The sequence below is a fragment of the Rhinopithecus roxellana genome, chromosome 12 (assembly GCF_007565055.1).
Source record: "Rhinopithecus roxellana isolate Shanxi Qingling chromosome 12, ASM756505v1, whole genome shotgun sequence".
Lineage (NCBI taxonomy): Eukaryota > Metazoa > Chordata > Mammalia > Primates > Cercopithecidae > Rhinopithecus > Rhinopithecus roxellana.
Window position 1 is genome coordinate 58979679 of NC_044560.1, and position 23896 is coordinate 59003574.

The following is a 23896-nucleotide window of genomic DNA, read 5'->3' on the forward strand; positions in this document are numbered from 1 at the left end:
AGGATGTGTGAACCAATTGCCTAGGTGTTAGCACATGCCAGAAGGTACTTTGGAATGGAAAGAGGTGAGAGTGTCTCAAGGTTTAAAAATGAGCAAGTGTAGCCCCTCTTTGGTAGCTCACTCATCCCACCTTCTCAGGGTATTGAAATGCAAATGCAAAAAGGCTGAAACCCTGTTTATTTCTACTCAGTGCCCTAATATTATATACTACCTTGAATTGTCCTTTTTCTTTTTATGTATGTGTCCTGTTAGTCTAATTAGATTGTAAGCTCCTTGAGGGCAGAGACTCTTTCTCTTTTGTCTCTGTAGCCTATACCTAGTATAGTGCCTTGCACACAATAGGCGCTCAATAAATGTCTGTTGTTGATAATGACCTCTTAATGTTGACCCATTGGATTCGTAATTGTGTATAAACACATCCTTCTATTTTAAAAGTATAAGAAATGCAATATGTTATGATATAGTAAAATTTTAAGTGGGTTTTTATAGGGTTAGTTCTTAAACCTGTAATGTTTTTAATCAGCAGAGCTGACCTAGATTTCAGTAGGATAATGTTGCTGAATTCATTATGTTTGCTAATGCTGGCTGTACTGAGCACACAGGTGAAGTAAAGTTCAGCAAGCTTTGTGTTTTCGCTGTTAGTGAACTGCTCTTAGCACAAATTAAATTTAATATTGACAAATGCTCTACCATCTGCAGAAAGGCAGAAGAACAGCTTGGGCTCTGACTTCTGTGCTTCAACAACAAAAGGAAGGCTAAAATGAGACAGGTTATAACCTGCTTTAAACTTGACAGCTTTCTAAAGCTGCTAGGAATCCAACTGGTGGTTATTGAAGGTCTATAAAAATTAAGTATACATTTATCTTAAAAACTAAATGAAACAAACAAACCAAAAAACATTTTGTTTCCATGAAGCAGATCCAAAATGGTTTCATCTCTACCAGAATGTGAAGGGAAAGGAGAACCCTTGGGAAAAGCTGTCCTCAGGCAGAGCATCGCAGGCTCCTGAATCACCACCTGGCCAGAACCTGATGTTTGGTTACCTCCCAGCTACAGGAGAGGGCAACAGGCAGGCAGTAAAGGTGAGTCAGCTGCCACCTTTACTTCTACAAAGGACCATATTATTTCCTTCTTGAGCATGTGGACACTCTAGTATTCCTCTTTCATCATCTACTCTTCCACGTACTTATTTAAATGTGCGATCTCAATTTCATTTTTTAAAGCATAGGAAAAGGGCTAGAAGATACCCAACTGAGAAGAGTGCTTTTTCTAAATGGAGAGGATCACAGATTTTCTAGCATTTTCAAAATTTATATTATATTCACAAAATGTTATTTCATAAAATTTTAAGAATGTCTTTGCTCACAGCATAGGTTATCTCAAGGGTTAGTGTCTTTAGTTCTTTACCATGTGACTAGGTCTTTAATTTCAAAACCAAATATAGGAAATCCATAAGATTGAGTCAAAATTTTTATAATTATACTCTACCTACTGAATATCTTCTGTGTTTTGCACAATGTCTTTTGTGACATATATGTTATTTCACCATAATCCTATTGTCCCATTTTGCAGACAAACAAATTGAAACTACCAGAAGTTATGTATCTGGCCCCCTGGGTGATGAAGATGAGAACAGGCATAGCATGTCTTGTGCCGAGCATTCTTCTATGTGCTTCACATATATATATATATGCATGTAGTCCTCACAATAACCCCATGACATAGGTTCTTTTATCATTCCCCTTTACAGGTGCAAAAATTGAGGAACAAGGCACTTCAGTAACTTACCCAAGGTCATGCCTCCTTTAAGTGGGAAAGGCAGGTTAGAAGCCAAAGGCTCTGTCTCTGGGGTATCTGTTCTTTGTCACCATGTACTTCTTGGCAGAAATTTAATCCTATGGGCAACAATTGCTATTAGAATATTCATTATATAATATTTGATACACACCAAATAATGTGATGAATATGTATATTATGAAGGAAACATAAAAAAAAATTATCACTACTTTTGAAGCTACCCGAGTATTCTCCTATTGCCTTGAATTTTTTTATTTACCATTTTCTTGCTTTCTAAATGGTTTTATTACACAGATTTATACAAAATTACTATATCATTTGGTTTTGTATATTTATAAATGTTATAAGCCTATTAAAATGTTGTATATAGTCTTCTGAAACTTGCTTTTTCCCAAGATTATCCATACCCTTTGCATATATACAAATCCAGTTTATTTGCACTACTGTATAACACCATCATGTGAATATACCATAATTTACTTTTATCCATTCTTTCAGTAAGTATTTGGGTTTTTTGCTTGTTACTAATATGTACAATGCTTGTATGAATGTTCTTAGAAAATTCTAGAACATGTGTGCAAGAATTTTGTAGAGTGCATACCTAGGAATCAAATTTCTGAGCCATAGAGTAAAACAGTTCACACGTGCATGATGTTGCCAAATTGTTTTCCAAAGTGGATGGACATTTTATACTCCTAACAGTAGTTGTCCACATCCTTGCCAACACTTGGTATTTCCAGACTAAATTTTTGGCCAACTGGTGGATGTAAATTATATCTCATTATGATCTTTACATATATTTCCCTTATTTTTTATGTAGTTCAGCATTTTTTCCTGTTGTTAATTCTGCATGAGTGTTACTTCATCTGTGAAGTGGCTATTCATCTTTGTTCACTCTTCTCCTGGGTTACTTTACTTTTTGATTTAAAGAATTCTTAGTATATTCTTGATACTATTTTTGTTGATTCTATGTATTATGAATATCTCCTTCCAATCTGTGGCTTGTCTTTTCTTTTGCTCTGTGGTGCCTTTCAAGGAACAAAAGTTTTACATTGTACTGCTTATGTCAGTTTCATGTTTTCTATCTTACATCGTTAGAGCTTCTTATTCCTTATTTAATAACTCTTCCACTGTTCTTAATCATTAACTATTTTCCTATATCTTATTTTAGAAATTTCAAAGATTTTGTCTTTTACATGGCAGTTAGGGATTTATTTTCTTGAATGATGTGAGGTAGAACTCACTTTTGTTTTTATATAGATACCAACTGTTCCAGCCAGCACAATTTACTTAAGAATTTGTTTTTCCCTAGTGATTTGCAATCAAATTTTCATATATGTGGGAATTTCTTTCTGCTCTCTGTAATCTGTTCAATTCTAATCAAATTGACTATCTCTTTACTAATAAATTAATAATTAAGTACTATAACTTTATAATAAATCTTGATATCTTGTAGTAAAATTTCTTCCTCACCTTATTCTGCCTCCGGGGAATGTCTTGCTTATTCTTTTTTTTTTTTTTAGTTATAAATTTTTACCAAGGTAAAATTTTCATTCAGTAAGTACACAAATCTTATGTTTATAGATTAATGAAATTCTATATGTCTATGCCCGTGAGTAACCACTACCAAGGTCAAAATGTGGTATGCTTCCATTATCCTGGAGGCTCACTCATGTCTCTTCCAGTCAACCTTTCCATCCAGAGTAACCATCATTCTGACTTCTATCCATGTAGATTTGCTCTGCCTGTTTTAAAATTTCATACAAATGGAATCATATGTCATGTATATATATATATATATATATGTATATATATATATATATATATATTTTTTTTTTTTTTTGAGATGGAGTTTTGCTCTTGTTGCCCAAACTGGAGTGCAATGGCGCAATCTCACCTCACCGCAACCTCTGCTGAGGTAGGGATTCTCCTACCTCAGCCTTCCGAGTAGCTGGGATTACAGGTGTGCGCCACCACACCTGGCTAATTTTTTTGTATTTTTAGTAAAAACGGGGTTTCCCCATGTTGGACAGGCTGGTCTCCAACTCCTGACCTCAGGTGATCCACCCACCTTGGCCTCCCAAAGTGCTGGGATTACAGGAATGAGCCACCATGTCCGGCCCATGTGGTCTATTTTTATATCCAGCTTCCTTCAGTCAAAATTGTGTTTGTAAGGTTTTTTCCTGTCAATAGTTATTCTTTCATTGCTGTGTAGTATCACATTGCAGTAGAATTACTAATTCTAATATTCATGGTCTTTTGGGTTGCTTTCATTTTAGGGCTACTATGAATATAGTTGTTATGAACATCCCTAAACATGTATTTTGGTGGACTGTCTTGTTCCATTTGGATTGCTATAACAAAGTGCCATAGACTGAGTGGCTTCCAAACAGCAGAAATTTATTTCTCACAGTTCTGAAGGTGAGGAAGTCTGAGATTGGGTGTCAGCATGTTCGGATTCTGCTAAGAGCCCTTTTCCACATTGCAGAGCCATCTTCACATTTTATACTCACCTGGCAAAACCATGGCAAGAGAGCTATTTGAGGTCTGCTCAGGGGTTCTTCAGGCCCAGTTCCAACTTTAATTTACTCCAACACACTGATTTTCAAATGTTAATACAAACTTGCATTGATACGAAAAACCCCCACTTAGTCATGATGTAATATCCTTTCAACTTATTTTTATATTTGAGCGCTGCTTTTTAAAGGATTTTTTACACAAGTTTTCACAAAATAGCATGGTCTGTAATTTTTCTTGCTTGTATTAACTTTTTCAGGTTTTGATATCAAGGTTATGCTAGTGTCATTAATGGATTAGAAAGTGTTTCCTCTTTTTCTGTTTTCTACAAGAGTTTGTGTAATGTTGGTATTGTTTCTTCCTTGAGTGTTTGAAAGAATTGAAGCCATTTGAAACTGTAATTTTCTGTGTGAAGAGATTTTTAATTATAGATTCAATATCTTTAATAAATACAGAAGTAGATTTTCTATTTCTACTTCTGTCAATTTTGGCAAATTGTGTTTTTAAATAAATTTGTCCATTTCATCTAAATGAAATAAAGTTGTTTGTGATATTCTTAGTCTCCGTTTAATTTCTGCGGGATAGCTTGTATATCTTTTTCTCTTTCCTGGTAGTGGTTCTCCCTCTCTCTCTCTCTCTCTCTCTCTGTTTAACTTGACAGGGGTTTCTTGTAGTAATTATTTGTGTGTTTAATATATCCTTGAAATTTTTATATTTATTTGTGTTTTTCTCCTCCTGTCATTGGGTTTAATTTGTTATACTTGTTCTAGCTTCCTGAGGTAGAAGTTTAGATCTGTGATTTTTTCATTCTATAAATTTTTCTCTAAATTCTGATTTAGCTACATCTCACAAGTTTTGATATGTCGAATCTTCATTAACTTCAAAATATTTTAAAATTTCCCTTGTGATTTCTTCTTTAATGCATGAGTTATTCAGATATATGTTGCTTAACTTCCAAATATTTTGGCATTTTCTAGAAATGTTTTAGTAAATTTTTAACTCCGTTCCATTGTGGTCAAACATCACAATAATACTCTGGCAAATAATACTCTGTATTATTGCCATTCTTTTTTTGAAATTTATTTAGACTTTTCTTAATGGTCCATAATGTTGTCTATTTTGGTGAATATTCCATGTGTACTTAAAAAGTGTGTACTTTATTATGGTTGTGGACAGTAATCTTTATGTGTCAGTTAAGTTGATTACTAACGTTGTTTAAATCTTTTTTATACTTAACTGATTTTGTTGTCTGTTCATTCTATCATTTACTAAGGGGAATATATGGAATCCTACAACTATTTCTCTGTGAATTTCTGTATTTCTTCTTTTAGTCTGACTGTTGCCTTGAAAACGTGTTGTTAGGTGCATACATATTTAGGATTGTTATACCTTCCTTTAGAAGTGATCTTTTTGCCTTTATAAAAAGTATCTCATTATCTTTAGTAATGCTACACTCTTTAAATCCTATTTTGCCTGGCACTGGTATAGCTACACTTGCTTTTATTAATGTTTTTATGTTTATATCCTTTTCTACCCTCTAATGTCCTTTTAATTTCAATTGTCTTGTGTTCTTTCATTTAAATTGTTTCTCTTATAAACGGCAGTAATGTACTTTTCTTTTTTATCTTGTCTGATGCAAGATAATTTTACTGAACACTGCCATTGTCTTCTTGTTTCCATAGTTTCCATTTTCATTGTATAAGCATTTATAGACACACATATACGTATATACATATGTCTGTATTTATACATATAAGTACGTACACATTATATATACATATGTACAAAGAGAGAGGGATGTTCTATCAGTTTTGTTTCTCTCTGAAAACTCTTGACTAATACAGGTACTGTCTTAGGTTTCTTCACTCGAAAGTTACTCTTTTCTCCTTTGTAATTGTTAAGAATCTTGCAGGTTGATACTTTGAAAATATGCAAATATCCTGTTTTTCACTCACTAATGTTAGCATCCATTGCAGATCCTTGCTGCAACAATTATTACTCTGGTGTTTACCAAATAGTGATTTTCTTTTTATTTTCATAATTTATTCTATATTTTGTCTGGAATTTGGAGTTGTACTGTAAGGAAGAATCACCTCTTTTCCTCAGTTATTCAGATATTTCAAATTTCCAAATATATAGGACTTCATTATTCTTTTTATGTTGATAGCTAAATTAATTGCTTGTGGTTAGAGAATATGGTCAGCATTATGTTCATTGTTTTACATATTTGAGACTCGTTTTATACAGTACATTGTCAACTTGGGCAAGTGTTTCATGTGCATTTCTCTTTAAGATTGGGGCCCAGTTTTCCATAATATACCCATTACATCAAGCTTGCTAATTGTGTTCAAATATTTTATAAAATATTTTATATTTTAGTTAGGTTAAACAATAATAAAGAAGCAGTTTTTACTTACCTGATATGATATAGAATTTGTCATTTTTCCTCTATACATCTACACATTTTTTTGCTTTAGTTATTCTGAGGTGTATACAAGTTTTTCATTGTTTTAAAGTTAGTTTTTATCATTTGGTATTAACCACTTGTGTCCCTAATAACACTTTTACCTTAAAGTTTGTATTTTTCTGTCATGAATACAGCTGAATGCTCTTTTTGTTACTATTTTTTATGAATATCTTTAAATAACACTTTTTTACTTTCAATATTTTGTGCCCTTATATTTTAGGTATTTCTTGTCAACAACATAAACAACATAATGTTTCTTCTTTCTGAAATCTGACAATCTCTGTCTTTTATTAGAAAGTTGACTTAATTTTCAATTTGGAGGAATTAATAATTCATTTAGACTTGTTTCTATAATCTTATTTTGCAATTTCCATTCATTCATTCTTCTTCTAAGCCTTTATCTCCTTTATTGCCCATTTCTTCTAATTGGTTATGTTTATTGCTACTCCACTCTTCTCTTTCTGTTAGTTTGGAAGTTAGATACTTTTTCTGCTAATGGTTACTCTTGAAGTGAAATTTTATCATATATACTTAACAACTTAAGAAATTATATGATTAATCAATATCTTCAAATTCCCCCTCCCTGCTTGAATAATCAAGGACCTTAGAAACCTTTAATTCTCAATGATATCCTTTCTATGTACAGTCAATTAATTCTATACACTTCTTTTTCAATTCCACACATTAGAAATTAGTTTAATTTTATATACATTTTACTTGTTTACTTATTTATTTATTTATTTATTTTGCTCTCCATTCCTTTTTTCATATCAGAAATTTTCACTGTTTTTTCCTATTGTTCTTAAATTTTTTAGAAGCTTCATTGACAAAGACATTGTGGGGAAACTACCACAAATGTATGCATGAAAATGTCTTCCATCCTTACCTTGCTTTTCTGTATACACAATTCTAGGTTAATAGTGATTTTTTTCTCACCTGTTTAAAGATATTCTTCAACTATCTCCTGATTTATGTCACGTTGAAAAGTCTTCTGTCATTGCTTTATTATTCCTTTGTACAGTCTCTGGCTGCTTGTATGATCTTGTCTATCTTCGGAGTTCTAAAGTTTCACTACAATATGTCTAGATATGGATTTTCTTTATTCTGCTAGTTATTTTCTTTATTCTACATCTATGGAGTGACATCTTTTATCATCTCTGGAAAAACTTTAACCATGATCTCTTCACCTATTGCCTCTCCTATATTACCTCTATTCTCCATTTTAGGACTCGAGTTAGATGCATATTAGATCTTCTGTTTTATCCTCCATGTTCTCAATCATTTTTCCATGTTTTTCATCTCCCTGTTTTTTGTGTCACATTCTAGGTCATTTCTTCAATTCTATTTCCTAGTTTGTTAATTTTCTCTTACTTGGTCTAAGCTATTATTTGACCATCTGACCAATTCAAAGCAATATCCTTTGGCCCAAACCTGTATTTCTGTTAATACATTTTTTTAGGATGCAACATTCCTTTGTAGGCTTCTCGTTAGACATGTATCTGTATAATCTATGTAAAATCACAAAATACCAAAGGAAATATACCAGCATACAGGAGATTCAACAGAAATAACAAACAACAATTTAGAAAGTTGAATTATTTATCAGATATAGAATATAAAATAATTACATATGGAATATTTAAAAATACTTAAAATGGATTTTTAAAAGAGCAAGTTATCACAAGATCAACTACAATTCCCAACAGCATCTTAGTCAGTTTGGGCTGCTATAACAAATTACCATAGACTGGGTGGCTGAAACAACAAGCGTTTATTTCTCACAGTTCTGGAGAGTGGGAAGTCCAAGATCACTGGTGCTGGCAGATCCAGTGCCTTGTGAGGGCCTGCTTCCTGGCTTAGGGATGTCATCTTCTTAGTTGAATCCCACATTTCCTCCTATTTTGAAAAGGGTATTGATCCCATTCATTTGGGCTCCACCCTCATGAGTTAATTATCTCTCAAAGGCCCCACCTCCAAATATCATCACATGGGAGAATAGGCTTCAACATGGAAATGTTGGGAGTGGGAGTGCACGAACATTCAGCCCATAGCAGCATCTTCTTATAATCCTGTATACTAAGCCATAGAAACCTCAACAGAGGAAACAATCATCCTAAATAAAGAACTTACCATTTATCTGTGTTAACTGTAATTGTACCGGTGTCAGCTTGTCAAAATAATTTTAATTCTGTCATCTCTTGGACATCTAATCCCTTATTGTTGGTGCCACGTGTAAAGCTGATAAACATGTTATTAGGAGATGGTAGGCCAGCCACGGATTCCCTGCAGGATATAACAGAAAGCTGCTTATTTGGATGTGACTGATCCACCTGGTATCTGTTACTTGATCCAAAGCATATTTCACTTTATTTTACAAGGATGCAGTGGAAGGCTTTAGCAGATGTGTTGCTGAAATACAAACATTTTCTGACTGTATCATCCCCCTGGCCTGTCACCAGTCTAAAAAGAAAATCAAGTTGGTACCTGGTGAGAGCTGCATTCCTTCTTGTAAGTTCTTGTTTCAAATGTAGAATTTTCAAAGCCCTTTTTTGGTGAGTCTTCATTCATTTTACAGCATGATCCTTTCCTGCAGTATTCTACTATGATTTCAGCTTCCTCTTTTCTCCAACTGTGTTACAAACCATATTCTTTTGCCTCTGGTGCCCACATGTTAGCCTCCTTCCTTTTCTGGATTTCAGACATATGAGTCTCATTTGAGCTGGCCTGGCATTTTTAATAAGGGATTAAAACCAGACAATATGTTGGGAGGGTTACCTTGATTTTTCTCATGCCTTGCTGTATTATTCCACTCTCACGTTGCTAATAAAGATATACCCGGCCGGGCGCGGTGGCTTACGCCTGTAATCCCAGCACTTTGGGAGGCCGAGGCGGGTGGATCACGAGGTCAGGAGATCGAGACCATTCTGGCTAACACGGTGAAATCCCGTCTCGACTAAAAATACAGAAAATTAGCCGGGCGTGGTGGCGGGCGCCTGTAGTCCCAGCTACTCGGGAGGCTGAGACGGGAGAATGGCCTGAACCTGGGAGGCGGAGCTTGCAGTGAGCCGAGATCGCACCACTGCAGGACAGAGCGAGACTGCGTCTCAAAAAAAAAAAAAAAAAAAAAAAAAAAAAAGACATACCCAAGACTGGGTAACTTATAAAGAAAAAGAGGTTTAATGGACTCACAGCTCCACATGGCTGGGGAGGCCTTGTAATCATGGCAAAAGGTGAAGGAGCAGCAAAGCCATGTCTTACATGGTGGTAGGCAAGCGAGAAGTGCCAGTGAAAGTGGGGAAAACCCCTTCTAAAACCATCAGATCTCATGAGAACTCACTCACTATCATGAGAGCAGCAGCATGGGGGTTACCGCCCCCATGATTCAATTACTTCCCACTGGGTCACTCCCACAGTATATGCAGATTATGGGAACTACAATTCAGGATGAGATTTGGGTGGGGACACAGCAAAACCATATCACCTGCCTTTTCGTTACTAGTACTTGTCATTCTTTGAGTTTGTAACAAGATATGGATTTGACTGTTACCAAATGGGCCATGCAGCTCATAGGCCCTTCCTGAGACTAGAGTTATCTTTTTTCATCAAATGCAAGATGTTGAAGGAGAAGCATCACTAACCAGACTCACTCACAGGGTGAGAGAAGACCATACTAAACTGGTAAGTGATTTCACTGGCAAGACATTTGTGCCACAATGTGCCAAATTTGGGTGTTAGTCCTCAGAATAAGTTTTTGGATTTTGGCCAAGTATTTTCAGTATAGACAGTATTGTCAGTAGTAGCAGGTTTCACTGAGGAGCCAGGACTGAAATTGAAGGTAAGCAGAGAGAAGCAAGCACAGACAAAGAGGAGGGAAACTCTCAGGGGTGGAGAGGAGAGCTTGGAAAGAAAACTAGAAATCTAGGTTGTGGTGACATTATTGCAGACCTTGAATTCCCAGCTAAAGGGTGTGAACCTCGTGACATTAGCAGGGTATCACTGAAGATCATTAAGCATGATAGTTACATGAATAAAACAATGCTTTATGGGATTCTAGGAATATTTAAAAACTGTTATTTTAAAGAAAGACATAAAAAATAACTTCGAGTATAGATGTTTCAATTTCTTTAAATTAGTCCTTGTTCTCAGTATAAGTGTCTCTAAGGTAGAAGAGAAACGAATCTTGCTTGACTTATTTTTGTAATAATAAACCTGTATCCTTAACACCAGATGTCTTTCACCACAGATTACCCATGATTCTTGCGTGTGTGTGTGCGTGTACAGTTTGTTCTGTCTATAAAAGCCTTCTTCACTGAACAGGTGTCGAAACTGTTGGGCTTATGCTGGTACACAAATAAAGAAGTGACATTGCAATGGACAGAAAAGGGATCCCAAGTTGTCCGATTCAACTCCAAAGGGACAAAGTCATTGCAATCAGAGCAGGTAGAAGCTGTACGCTCCAGTGCAGCAAAAGACCTGTAAGCCAGCCCATCTCTGGAGGCCACTTCATCCTCCCTTCCCAGCTGTATGACTCTTGATGACTTTGCTAAACCTGTTTTCTGTAAAACTGGGTTGCCTCCTAGTATTTCCACTGTACAGCATTGTAGTAAAAATTAAATAAGCTTTGGGAAGCTGAGGCAGGGAAATCACTTGAGGCCAGGAGTTCAAGAGCAGCCCGGGCAACATAGTAAGATCCTGTTTCTACAAAAATACACTTTTTAAAATTAGCCTGGGGTGATGATGCCTATCTGTAGTCCCAGTAACTCAAAAGGCTGAGGTGGGGGGATTTCTTGAACATAGAAGCTTGAGGTTACAGAGAGCTATGATCACACCACTGCAATCTGGCATAGGCAACACAGCAAGACCTTGTCTCTTTAAACGAAATTAAATAAGAATATATAAAAATCGGGCCAGATGCGGTGGCTCGAGGGGAGTGGATCACGAGATCAGGAGATCGAGACCATCCTGGCTAACACAGTGAAACCCCGTCTCTACTAAAAATACAAAAAATTAGCCGGGCGTGGTGGCGGGTGCCTGCAGTCCTGGCTACTAAGGAGGAGACAGGAGAATGGTGTGAACCCGGGAGGCAGAGCTTGCAGGGAGCAGAGATGGCACCACTGCACTCCAGCCTGGGCGACAGAGTGAGACTCCGTCTCAAAAATAATAATAATAATAGATACAAAATAAATAAAAATCTGTGTAAACTCCAAATTTATATGTTGATTTTTACCAGATGATTCAGCCCCAGCGTGGACAGAGGTTGAGTCTATTGACTGGATTCAGGCAACTTAGAGTCCTCTGAGAGTTTCTCTAAGAAATTGCTACGTATTTCTGAAGACATCATGAGTTCAACGTTGCTTTGGCATTCTCCATGTTCAAACATCCATCTGCCAGATAAGCACTTTCCAAAGACCCTCTTTTCTGCTGCCTTCTTTGACCACCTATCTTTTAAGACTTGTTATTAAGTATTGCCTCTGATGAAGCATTTCCAGTTCTTACCGCACACAGCGGACCTCTCCTCCCACTGCACTCTGTGCCCATGTCTCTCCCAGCACTTGTTAAATGCCTTACTTCCCACACTAAACCAGAGCCTCCCTAGGTTCAGGTCTAGCTGGGATTCATATCCATATCTCGGCTCCAGCCATGGTGCTTGGATCCAAGTAGAGGAGCTTGTGAAAGAGGAAAAGAAATTATTGTACTCAACCTGAAGAGGTTTCTGTCACCCCAAACCCTCATCATAATCTAGTGGGTAATAAAAAATGCACATATGTAACACTGGATGGTTGGAATGAAGGCTCTGTAAGATAGGGATGAGAAGAATTCTGAACATAGGGCTCTAGGGAGAGAGACTTCTGGAGCCTGTTTGGTGACTTAGAAACATCTTTGTTTCATTTCATTTGTTGCAAAGTTATTGAACCATGTGATGAAATAGATTTCTGTGATGAGCTACATAACTATTCATTTATTTTTTTCCAACAGGTGGTTTCTTCCTTTTTGAAAAGTAAAGCTCTCAGGAATTATTTAATCTTTGTTTGAAGCCAATTAAATATTAAAGGATCTCTCCCGCCTTTGCATAAGTCAACAGAATGGAAAATTTCATGGGGTGATGGGATAGAGGGGCACAGAGCTTTGGAATCAATTCCTCTCCTTTCTCTACACTCACTGCTACCCTGTTTGGCACTCCATTAACTCTTGCCTGGAATACTGTAATCTTCCAGGATTGTCTTTCTCCAATGCATTTCTGTCCCATTTCATTAATGCAAAGTTAATCTCCTACGGTGCTAATTTTACTTAAAACCTTTCTCTGAATTCTGACTAGCTGTTAAATTTAGTCTTCAGTCTGTAGCCTGGAAATCAGAACCCACAGGCTGCTTTATCAGCTCTCGTCTCATCTTTCACTGCTCCTGTGTGTGTCCTGAAGCTCCAGCTACACCAGATGACATAAGGTGGCCCCAGGCCTCACTCATGCTGCTCCTTCCACCTACAGTGCTGCCCTTGTCCCAGGCTTGCCCCCCACTGACAAGGCTTCCCCACCACAACTTTTTTCCTATCTCCTTGCTGCATTTGAGGCTCAGTGGAGTAAGCACCTGCCCTTGGCAGCCCCACTTCCATTTTCCCATCTTCCAAGTCACAGTTCTCTTTATTTTCTTTGAAAAATCAGTCCTCCCACTCTTAATCATGTGGGAGCTCCAGGAGTAGGCCCTGACTGGCTTACACCTGTTGGCATATCCTGTCTCCCAAGACACAAAAATTGGTTCAGGAATGAGAACATGACCCTAGGCAGACACATAAACTTTTCCTCCAGTTCATGGTGCTTTAGGGTTTGGAACTATTATAGTCATATTTGCAAACACAAGGGGAGCCACCTTGAGAATGGGGACATTTCAGGGAAACAGAACTGAGAGATGCATCTTAGAATATCATTGAGTCCTGGATCAAGCTGAGCCTGAAGACAAATATCTGCTAAACATTCAGTTATGTAAATAAATTCTACTTTTTATTTAAGTGTGCTCAAACAGGATTTTCTGTAGCTTCCAAAAAAATTATGTCCAACAGATACTCTCCATTTAATGACATGTAGAAACCCTTCTAGAGCTCTCTTCACCAGTATCCTGGCTCCCCATCCCCTATTGTAAGCACCTTACAGATAAAAAATATTTATATTTCACAAATATTGGGGGAACAAAGACACAATGTATAGACCAGATCGACAATAGGAAGGAGTAAAGTGCATTTTCAGTACAAAGGTGTTGTAGTGATTCTACCATCCTTTTGGGCACTTTCCTTGCCTGTGGTTCTCTATGCTGTCATTGAGTTGGCTTGGTAGCAATCCTGGAGTTGCTAATGTAGGTAGATATAGCTGAGAAGCTGTAAACAGAACTATAATACAATACAATAAAAGATGAAAAGATATGCTATTAAAAGAAAGAGTATTGCATTGTGAAACTTTTAATTATATAGATACATACACATATGTATATTGGGACACAATGTTAAATGTATTTCTTAGTGTGGATGGAAGTTTTTTTTTTTTTTTTTTTTTTTTTTTGAGACAAAGTCAGTCTGCCGCCAGGCTGGAGTATAGTGGTGAGATCTTGGCTCACTGCAACCTCCACCTGCCGGGTTCAAGTGATTCTCCTGCCTCAGCCTCCTGAGTAGCTGGGACTACAGGCGTGTGCCACCACGCCCAGCTAATTTTTGTATTTTTAGTAGAGACGGGATTTCACCATGTTGGCCAGGATGGTCTCGATCTCTTGACCTCGTGATCTACCTGCCTCAGCCTCCCAAAGTGTTGGCTACTGCGCCCAGCCAGCAAAATGTTTTTAAAAACCATTGCTCCAGCTCCCACATGAGACAATTCTGTAATACACAATACAAAGAAAGCAACAGAGGGCATGATATTAGAGAGGGTATTTATTTTACAAATTTTGTTTTTCAGTTATATAGATATATACGTATATGTATGTATTGAGTCACTAAATGAAATGTACTTCTTATTGTGGGTGGTAGGGCAAAAGTTTGAAAACCACCGACTTACTCTCTACCTGTGGCCTGAAATATTGCAAAACAGTATGATTGTCTAAACTGCAGTCAGCAACGTGAGAAGAAGAAGAAGAGTCCATGATAACCTCAGCGACTGGAGCTATGTAGGCAGGCAATATATTTGTGGAGTGATTCCTGGGCTTCCTGGCAAGCAGTGAAGTGCATGTCTGCAGGACTGCTTGCAGAGCCAAGGCAGACAACAGAGCTGGCCAAACCAGGGCATGTATCTTTCCAGCCTGTTTCCATGGCCAGCTCCTCATGTTATCTAATTAAAGGCCATGCAGACACAGGAGACAAGAGCCTTTGGAGACAGAGGAGCCAGAAGAGGTTAAACATTTTGAACTGCTTGCTACCTTTGGCTTTGGCCTAAAGGAACCCTGAGGGATGCTTTGCAAAGAACCTGGCCTCTGGAATCAAAAGTACAGAGACAATCTACTGGAATGTGTGGCTGCTTTAGTATTTGGAGAATAATAATAACAAAAGCCAGATGTCTTTAAAAAGAAGGTAATTTGTTTTTCAAAAAATATTTGCTCTTCTCATGTTTTAAATTGTTCAGCTCTTGTCTTCTACATTTAGGTTGTTTTGTTCTCTAAATGTTTAGCACTTAGAGAATGATATATTCCTTTGACTAGATTTTTGCTTAGTTTTTATCTTTCTTTAACAGGTTTCAGCTACCTGGCTTACTCTTTCTATTCCATTTAATTTTTTCCTTCATTGTTTTCACTTGAAAACATTGTTGTTACCTTTTCTCCTTAAGCTTTATTCGCAACTATATCCTCGAAATTCTATGTTTCTGATTTTAACATCTGAAATTTTGATTATTTTATTCTAATTTTTCCCTAGTTACACTTTTAATTTCTGAGCCCCTGGTTTTCTTCTTTTAACCAGTTCAATGTGTTATCTGTATTCCTTTTATTTGATTTCTCTTATTTCAATCTCAATTTTTTTCCTCCACATTTGGTTTTCTTGGTTTATAAATGTATTTTCTTATTTGTAATTTTAATCATTATGTTCCTTGTATAGTGTACATTTATCAGACTGACAAGCGACAGAAATGCAAAGCTTAGGCTTTTAACTTCTATACCATTCAGGCTTAATCTGCAAACAACTTTGTAGCTAACTAATCTAGAACATTTCCTACACCGATTGGCCGCTAATATGTTTTTTTCTCTTTTGATCTATCTCCCTTCTTAGCAGGGTTACAGGAAGCTCCTCCTGCTCCGGAATCTTTCCATTTCCTGTACTTGTCAGAAGAAGCAAGGACAGGCTGCCTAAGCCAGAAGAATTCAGGGTTATTAAAACAGTCACTCAGACTCTTGCGGGATGGCTTTCACATATATGATAGGTCTGTGAGTCACATAGAACAGATCCAACTCCCAGAACAGTGTCAGAAGGTGGTGCCTTTTCATGTCTTTTCTTTTTAACTTTTATTTTAGGTTTGCAACTACATGTGCAGGTTTGTTACCTAGGTGAACTCGTGTCACGGGGATTTGTTGTACAGAATTATTTCATCACTCAGGTATTAAGCCCACCACCCAGTAGTTACCTTTTCTGAGCCTGTCCCTCCCCCCAACCTCCACCCCCAAGTAGTTGCCAGTGTCTTTGTTGTTCCCTTCTGTGTATTCATGTGTTCTCATTCTTTAGCTCACACTTATAAGTGAGAACATGTGGTGTTTGGTTTTCTGTTCCTGCATTAGCTTGCTAAGAATAATACCTCCAGCTTCATCTATGTTCCTGCAAAAGACATAATCTCATTTTTTTTTATGGCTGTATAGCATTCCATGGTATATATACACCACATCTTCTTTATCCAGTCTATCATTGGTGGGCATTTAGGTTGATTCCATGTCTTTGCTATTGTGAATAGTGTTGCAATGAACATTTGCATCCCAGGGTAGCCCTCAGAATTAGGGAAGGTGGTCAAGAATGTGCTCTGACTCTTTTTTCATCTCTTTCGGAGAGAATAAGACTTTTCCTTAAACCCAGAGGAACAATCTGAACAATTGAAATGACCATGGCCAAGAATTTCATCATGTAATACTGAGAGATAGGACTAGCTGGATTTCCTAGGTCAACTAAGAATCCCTAAGTCTAGCTGGGAAGGTGACTGCTTCCACCTTTAAACATGGGGCTTGCAACTTAGCCCACACCCAACCAGAGAGCTCACTAAAATGCTAATTAGGCAAAACAGGAGTTAAAGAAATAGCCAATCATCTATTGCCTGAGAGCACAGCGGGAGGGACAAGAATTGGGATATAAACCCAGGCATTCGAGCCAGCTACAGCAACCCCCTTTGGGTCCCCTCCTCTTATACAGGAGCTCTGTTTTCACTCTATTTCACTCTATTAAATCTTGCAACTGTACTCTTATGGTCCATGTTTTGTTACCGCTTGAGCTGAGCATTCATTTGCCCTCCACCACTGCTGTTTGCCGCCATCGCAGACCCGCCGTTGACTTCCATCCCTCCAGATCGGGCAGGGTATCCGCTGTGCTCCTGATCCAGCAAGGCGCCCATTGCCACTCCCGATTGGGCTAAAGGCTTGCCATTTTTCCTGCATGGCTAAGTCCCTGGGTTCATCCTAATCAAGCTGATGGTTCTCTTCCGTGACCCACGGCTTAGAATAGAGCGACAACACTCACTGCATGGCCCAAAATTCCATCCTTTGGAATCTGTGAGACCAAGAACCCCAGGTCAGAGAACACGAGGCTTGCCACCATGTTGGAAGTGGCCCACTGCCATTTTGGAAGCGGCCCACCACCATCTTGGGAGCTCTGGGAGCAAGGACCCCCCGGGTAACATTTTGGCGACCACGAAGGGACCTCCAAAAGTGGTAATATTGGACCACTTTCGCTTGCTATTCTGTCCTATCCTTCCTTAGAATTGGAGGAAAGTACCAGGCACCTGTCGGCCAGTTAAAAACGATTAACACGGCCGCTGGACTTAAGGCTCAGGTGTGAGGCTATCTGGGGAAGGACTTTCTAACAGTACCCAACCCTTCTGGGTTGGGGACATTGGTCTGCCTGGAGCCAGCTTCCACTTTCAATTTTCTTGGGAAGCCGAGGGCCGACTAGAGGCAGAATGCTGTCATCCCAAACTCCCGGCAGTAGCCGGTTGAGGTCATGGCACAGCCAGAAGTCTCTACTCAACAGTTGCCCATGCGTGTGCCCCTACTTTTCCTTCTGACCCATACTTCCTGGGTCCCGACCACCATAATCTTGAAAGTGTAGCCCCAAAAATCTCCTTACCTCTGAATCTACTTCCTCTGATCCCTGCCTCCTAGATACTAATGGTTGAGACTTTCATTTCCTCTAGCAAGTTGTATCTCCAAAGGGATCTAAGGAAGCTCTAGGCTGTGTCCTTAGGCATCTAGGCTATAAACCCAGGGAGTCTTGTCCCTGGTGTCCCTCCCGATTTAGGTATACAGCTCTTGACATAGGCTGTTATGTTGGACCTGTTCCCCACCACCCTTGCCAGGGCCCCAAGTTTGTAATGGCTGAGAGAGAGAGACTCGGAGAGAGAGAGATGTAGAGAGAGACAAAGAGGGCGTCAAAGAGAAAAATAAAAAGATAGAAAAAGTAAAAAAGTGTGCCCTATTTATTTAAAAGCCAGGGTAAATTTAAAACCTGTAATTAATCATTGAAGGTCTTCTCTGTGACCCTATAACACTCCAATACCACTTGGTTGTCAGTGTAAATAAGGGCATAGCCCGAAAGCACTGATGCCACTGACAACCCAGAGCTGTCCTGTAAAAAATCCTTAACCCAGCAGATTTCCTAACAGGGGATTTAAATCTTAATTACCATACAAGGTCCGACCAGACCTAGAAGGAACTCCCTTCAGGACAGGATGATAGATGGTTCCTCCCAGGTGACTGAGAAAAAAAACCCAATGGGTATTCAGTAATTGATACGGAGACGCTTGTGGAAGCAGAGTTAGAAAATTTGCCTAATAATTGGTCTCCTCAAACGTGCGAGCTGTTTGCACTTAGCCAAGCCTTAAAATACTTACAGAATCAAAAGACTAGCTCAGTCCTGACTCAAAAGGTTAGCTACGCCCTCTCTCAAACGAATTTGCATAGGAACTGTTGTTTATAGGAATGTATCTTGATGGGGCAGCTGGGTTGTTATGAAATACCAGTCCAGCTCTAGGACTCACCCCTGAGCGCAAAGGCAATGTTGGGCACACTGGTAAAAGACCACTAGAATCCAGCAGCCCGGACCCCTTTCTTTGTGGTCAAGAGAAGTGGGAAAACAGGTGCAGGACTGCTACATTGGTGAGCATAACTAATCCGATAAGCAGAGGACTGTGAGTGGTTACACACCCTGGAAAGGAACTCACCACTGAGCACAAAGGCAATGTTAGGCACGCTGGTAAAGGACCACTAGAATCCAGCAGCCTGGATCCCTTTCTTTGTGGTCAAGAGAGGTAGGAAAATAGGTGCAGGACTGCTACTGTCAGTGAGCGTAACTAATCCGATAAGCAGAGGTCCACAGGTGGTTACGCACCCTGAAAAGGAATAAGCATTAGGACCATAGAGGGCGCTCTATGACTAATGCTCATCGGAAAATGACTAGGGGTGCTGGCATCCCTATATTCTTTTTTCAGATGGGAAACGTTCCCCCCGAGGCAAAAACACCCCTAAGATGTATTCTGGAGAATTAGGACCAATTTGACCCTCAGACGCTAAGAAATAAATGACTTATATTCTTCTGCAGTACCGCGTGGCAATGACATCCTCTTCAAGGGGGAGAAACCTGGCGTCCTGAGGGAAGTATAAATTTTAACACCATCTTAAAACTAGACCTCTTTTGTAGAAAAGAAGGCAAATGGAGTGAAGTGCCATATGTACAAACTTTCTTTTCATTAAGAGACAACTCGTGATTATGTAAAAAGTGTGATTTATGCCCTACAGGAAGCCCTCAAAGTCTACCTCCCTACCCCAGCGTCCCCTGACTCCTTCCCCAACTAATAAGGAGTATTAGTTCAACCCATTCGGTCCAAAAGGAGATAGATAAAGGGGTAAACAATGAACTAAAGAGGGTGAATATTCCCTGATTATGCCCCCTCCAAGCAGTGGGAGGAGGAGAATTCGACCCAGCCAGAGTGCATGTACAGTTTTCTCTCTCAGATTTAAAGCAAATTAAAATAGACTTAGGTAAATTCTCAGATAACCCTGATGGCTATATTGATGTTTTACAAGGGTTAGGACACTCCTTGGATCTGACATGGAGAGATATAATGTTACTGCTAAATCAGACACTAACCCCAAATGAGAGAAATGCTGCCATAACTGTAGCCCAAAAGTTTGGCGAATCTCTGGTATTACAGTCAGGTCAAATGATGACAACAGAGGAAAGAACGATTCCCCACAGGCCAGCAGGCAGTTCCCAGTGTAGACCCTCGTTGGGACACAGAATCAGAACATGAAGATTTGTGCTGCAGACATTTGCTAACTTGCGTGCTAAAAGGACTAAGGAAAACTAGGAAGAAGCCTATGAATTATTCAGTGATGTCCACTGTAACACAGGTGAAGGAAGAAAATCCTACTGCCTTTCTGGAGAGACTAAGGGAGGCATTGAGGAAGCATACCTCCCTGTCACCTGACTCTATTGAAGGCCAACTAATCTTAAAGGATAAGTTTATCACTCAGTCAGCTGCAGACATTAGGAAAAAAACTTCAAAAATCTGCCTTAGGCCCAGAGCAAAACTTAGAAACCCTATTGAACTTGGCAACATTTTTTTATAATAGAGATCAGGAGGAGCAGGCGGAAAGCGACAAATGGGATAAAAAAAGGCCACCGCTTTAGTCATGTCATGGCCCTCAGGCAAGCGGACTTTGGAGGCTCTGGAAAAGGGATAAGCTGGACAAATCAAATGCCTAATAGGGCTTGCTTTCAGTGCGTCTACAAGGACACTTTAAAAAAGATTCTCCAAGAAGAGGTAAGCTGCCCCCTCGTCCACACCCCTTATGTCAAGGGAATCACTGGAAGGCGCACTGCCCCAGGGGATGAAGGTCCTCTGAGTCAGAAGCCAGCAGTAGGGCTGAGGGTGTCCGGGGCAAGTGCCAGCCCATGCCATCACCCTCACAGAGCCCCTGGTACACTTGATCAATGAGGGCCAGGAGGTTAACTGTCTCCTGGACACTGGCTTGGCCTTCTCACCCTTACTCTCCTGTCCTGGACAGCTGTCCTCCAGATCTGTCACTATCTGAGGGGTCCTAGGACAGCCAGTCACTAGATACTTCTCCCAGCCACTAAGTTGTGACTGGGTGAACTTTACTCCTTTCACATGCTTTTCTAATTATGCCTGAAAGCCTCACTCCCTTGTTAGGGAGAGACATTCTAGCAAAAGCAGGGGCCATTATACACCTGAACATAGGAGAAGGAACACCCATTTGTTGTCCCCTGCTTGAGGAAGGAATTAATCCTGAAGTCTGGGCAACAGAAGGACAATATGGATGAGCAAAAAATGCCCATCCTGTTCAAGTTAAACTAAAGGATTCTGCCTTCTTTCCCTACCAAAGGCAGTACCCCCTCAGACCCGAGGCCCAACAAGGCCTCCAAAGGATTGTTAAGGACCTAAAAGCCCAAGGCCTAGTAAAACCATACAATAGCCCCTGCAATACTCCAATTTTAGGAGTACAGAAACCCAACGGACAGTGGAGGTTAGTGCAAGATCTCAGGATTATCAATGAGGTTGTTGTTACTCTATACCCAGCTGTACCTAGCCCTTATACTCTGCTTTCACAAATACCAGAGGAAGCAGAGTGGTTTACAGTCCTGGACCTTAAGGATGCCTTTTTCTGCATCCCTGTACATCCTGACTCTCAATTCTTGTTTACTTGGACTGTTTCATCTCAAGGGTTCGGGGATAGCCCCCATCTATTTGGCCAGGCTTTAGCCCAAGATTGAGCCAATTCTCATACCTGGACACTCTTGTCCTTCAGTACATGGATGATTTACTTTTAGCCACCCGTTCAGAAACCTTGTGCCATCAAGTCACCCAAGCGCTCTTAAATTTCCTTGCTACCTGTGGCTACAAGGTTTCCAAACCAAAGGCTCCGGTCTGCTCACAGCAGGTTAAATACTTAGGGCTAAAATTATACAAAGGCACCAGGGCCCTCAGTGAGGAACGTGTCCAGCTTATACTGCCTTATCCTCATCCCAAAACCCTAAAGCAACTAAGAGGGTTCCTTGGCATAACAGGTTTCTGAACAATGGAACAACTTCAGCACAGAAATAAACACCACTTCCATTTTAGTAGGACCTCTTGTTTCCAATCTGGAAATAACCCATACTTCAAACCTCACCTGTGTAAAATTTATCAATACTATAGACACAACCAACTACCAATGCATCAGGTGGGTAACTCCTCCCACTCGAACAGTCTACCTACCCTCAGGAATATTTTTTGTCTGTGGCACCTCAGCCTATCATTGTTTGAATGGCTCTTTAGAATCTATGTGCTTCCTCTCATTCTTAGTGCCCCCTATGACCATCTACACTGAACAAGATTTACACAATTATGTCATACCTAAGCCCCACAAAAAAGAGTACCCATTCTTCCTTTTGTTATCAGAGCAGGAGTGCTAGGTGGACTAGGTACTGGCGTTGGTGGTATCACAACCTCTACTAAGTTCTACTACAAACTATCTCAAGAACTAAATGGTGACATGAAATGGGTCGCCAATTCCCTGGTCACCTTGCAAGATCAACTTAACTCCCTAGCAGCAGTAGTCCTTCAAAATCGAAGAGCTTTAGACTTGCTAACCGCCAAAAGAGGGGGAACCTGTTTATTTTTAGGGGAAAATGCTGTTATTATGTTAATCAATCAGGAATCGTCGCTGAGAAAGCTAAAGAAATTTGAGATCGAATATAACGTAGAGCAGAGGAGCTTCAAAACACTGGACCCTGGAGCCTCCTCAGCCAATGGATGCCCTGGATTCTCCCCTTCTTAGGACCTCTGGCAAGTATAATATTGCTACTCTTTGCACCCTGTATCTTTAACCTCCTTGTTAAGTTTGTCTCTTCCAGAATCGAAGCTATAAAACTACAAACGGTTCTTCAAATGGAGTCCCAGATGCAGTCCATGACTAAGATCTACTGTGGACCCCTGGACCAACCTGCTAGCCCATGCTCCGATGTTAATGACATCGAAGGCACCCCTCCCAAGGAAATCTCAACTGCACCACCCCTACTGCGCCCCAGTTCAGTAGGTAGCAGTTAGAGCGGTTGTCGGCCAACCTCTCCAACAGCACTTGGATTTTCCTGTTGAGAGGGGGGCCTGAGAGACAGGACTAGCTGGATTTCCTAGGCCGATTAAGAATCCTTAAGCCTAGCTGGGAAGGTGACCACACCTACCTTTAAACACGGGGCTTGCAACTTAGCCCACACCTGACCAATCAGAGAGCCCACTAAAATGCTAATTAGGCAAAACAGGAGGTAAATAAATAGCCAATCATCTATTGCCTGAGAGCACAGCGGGAAGGATAAGGATCGGGACATAAACCCAGGCATGCAGGCCGGCTACTGCAACCCCCTTTGGGTCCCCTCCCCTTATAGGGGAGCTCTGTTTTCACTCTATTTCACTCTATTAAATCCTGCAACTGTACTCTTCTGGTCCGTGTTTTGTTACGGCTTGAGCTGAGCATTCGTTCACTGTCCACCACTGTTGTTTGCCACCATCACAGACCCGCTGCTGACTTCCATCCCTCCGGATCTGGCAGAGTGTCCGCTGTGCTCCTGATCCAGCTAGGCACCCATTGCCACTCCATATCGGGCTAAAGGCTTGCCATTGTTCCTGCACAGCTAAGTGCCTGGGTTTGTCCTAATCAAGCTGAACACTAGTCACTGGGTTCCACGGTTCTCTTCCGTGACCCATGGCTTCTAATAGAGCTATAACACTGACCGCATGGTCCAAGATTCCATTCCTTGGAATCTGTGAGGCCAAGAACCCCGGGTCAGAGAACACGAGGCTTGCCACCATGTTGGAAGCGGCCCGCCACCATCTTGGGAGCTCTGGGAGCAAGGACCCTCCCCGGTAACAATACCATCTAGTTTCTTTAAGGACTTGTA

At 40.0% G+C, this 23896-nt stretch overlaps 1 protein-coding gene across 2 annotated transcripts in view; it reads right to left on the reverse strand.

Annotated features, from left to right (window-relative positions):
* Positions 1-1792: 1792 nt before the first annotated feature.
* Positions 1793-23896, reverse strand: part of PIGK (phosphatidylinositol glycan anchor biosynthesis class K) — a 151920-nt gene continuing 129816 nt past the window's right edge. The window contains exons 12-13 of one of the 2 annotated variants that reach the window (XR_004060501.1): positions 8912-9064; positions 1793-1895 (exon numbers count right to left, since the gene is read on the reverse strand). The gene's annotated coding sequence lies outside the window, so the exon portion shown is untranslated. Of the gene's footprint in view, positions 1896-8911; positions 9065-14513; positions 14639-23896 lie in introns of those variants that run through there. The other variant, XM_010370953.2, reaches the window with a different exon arrangement.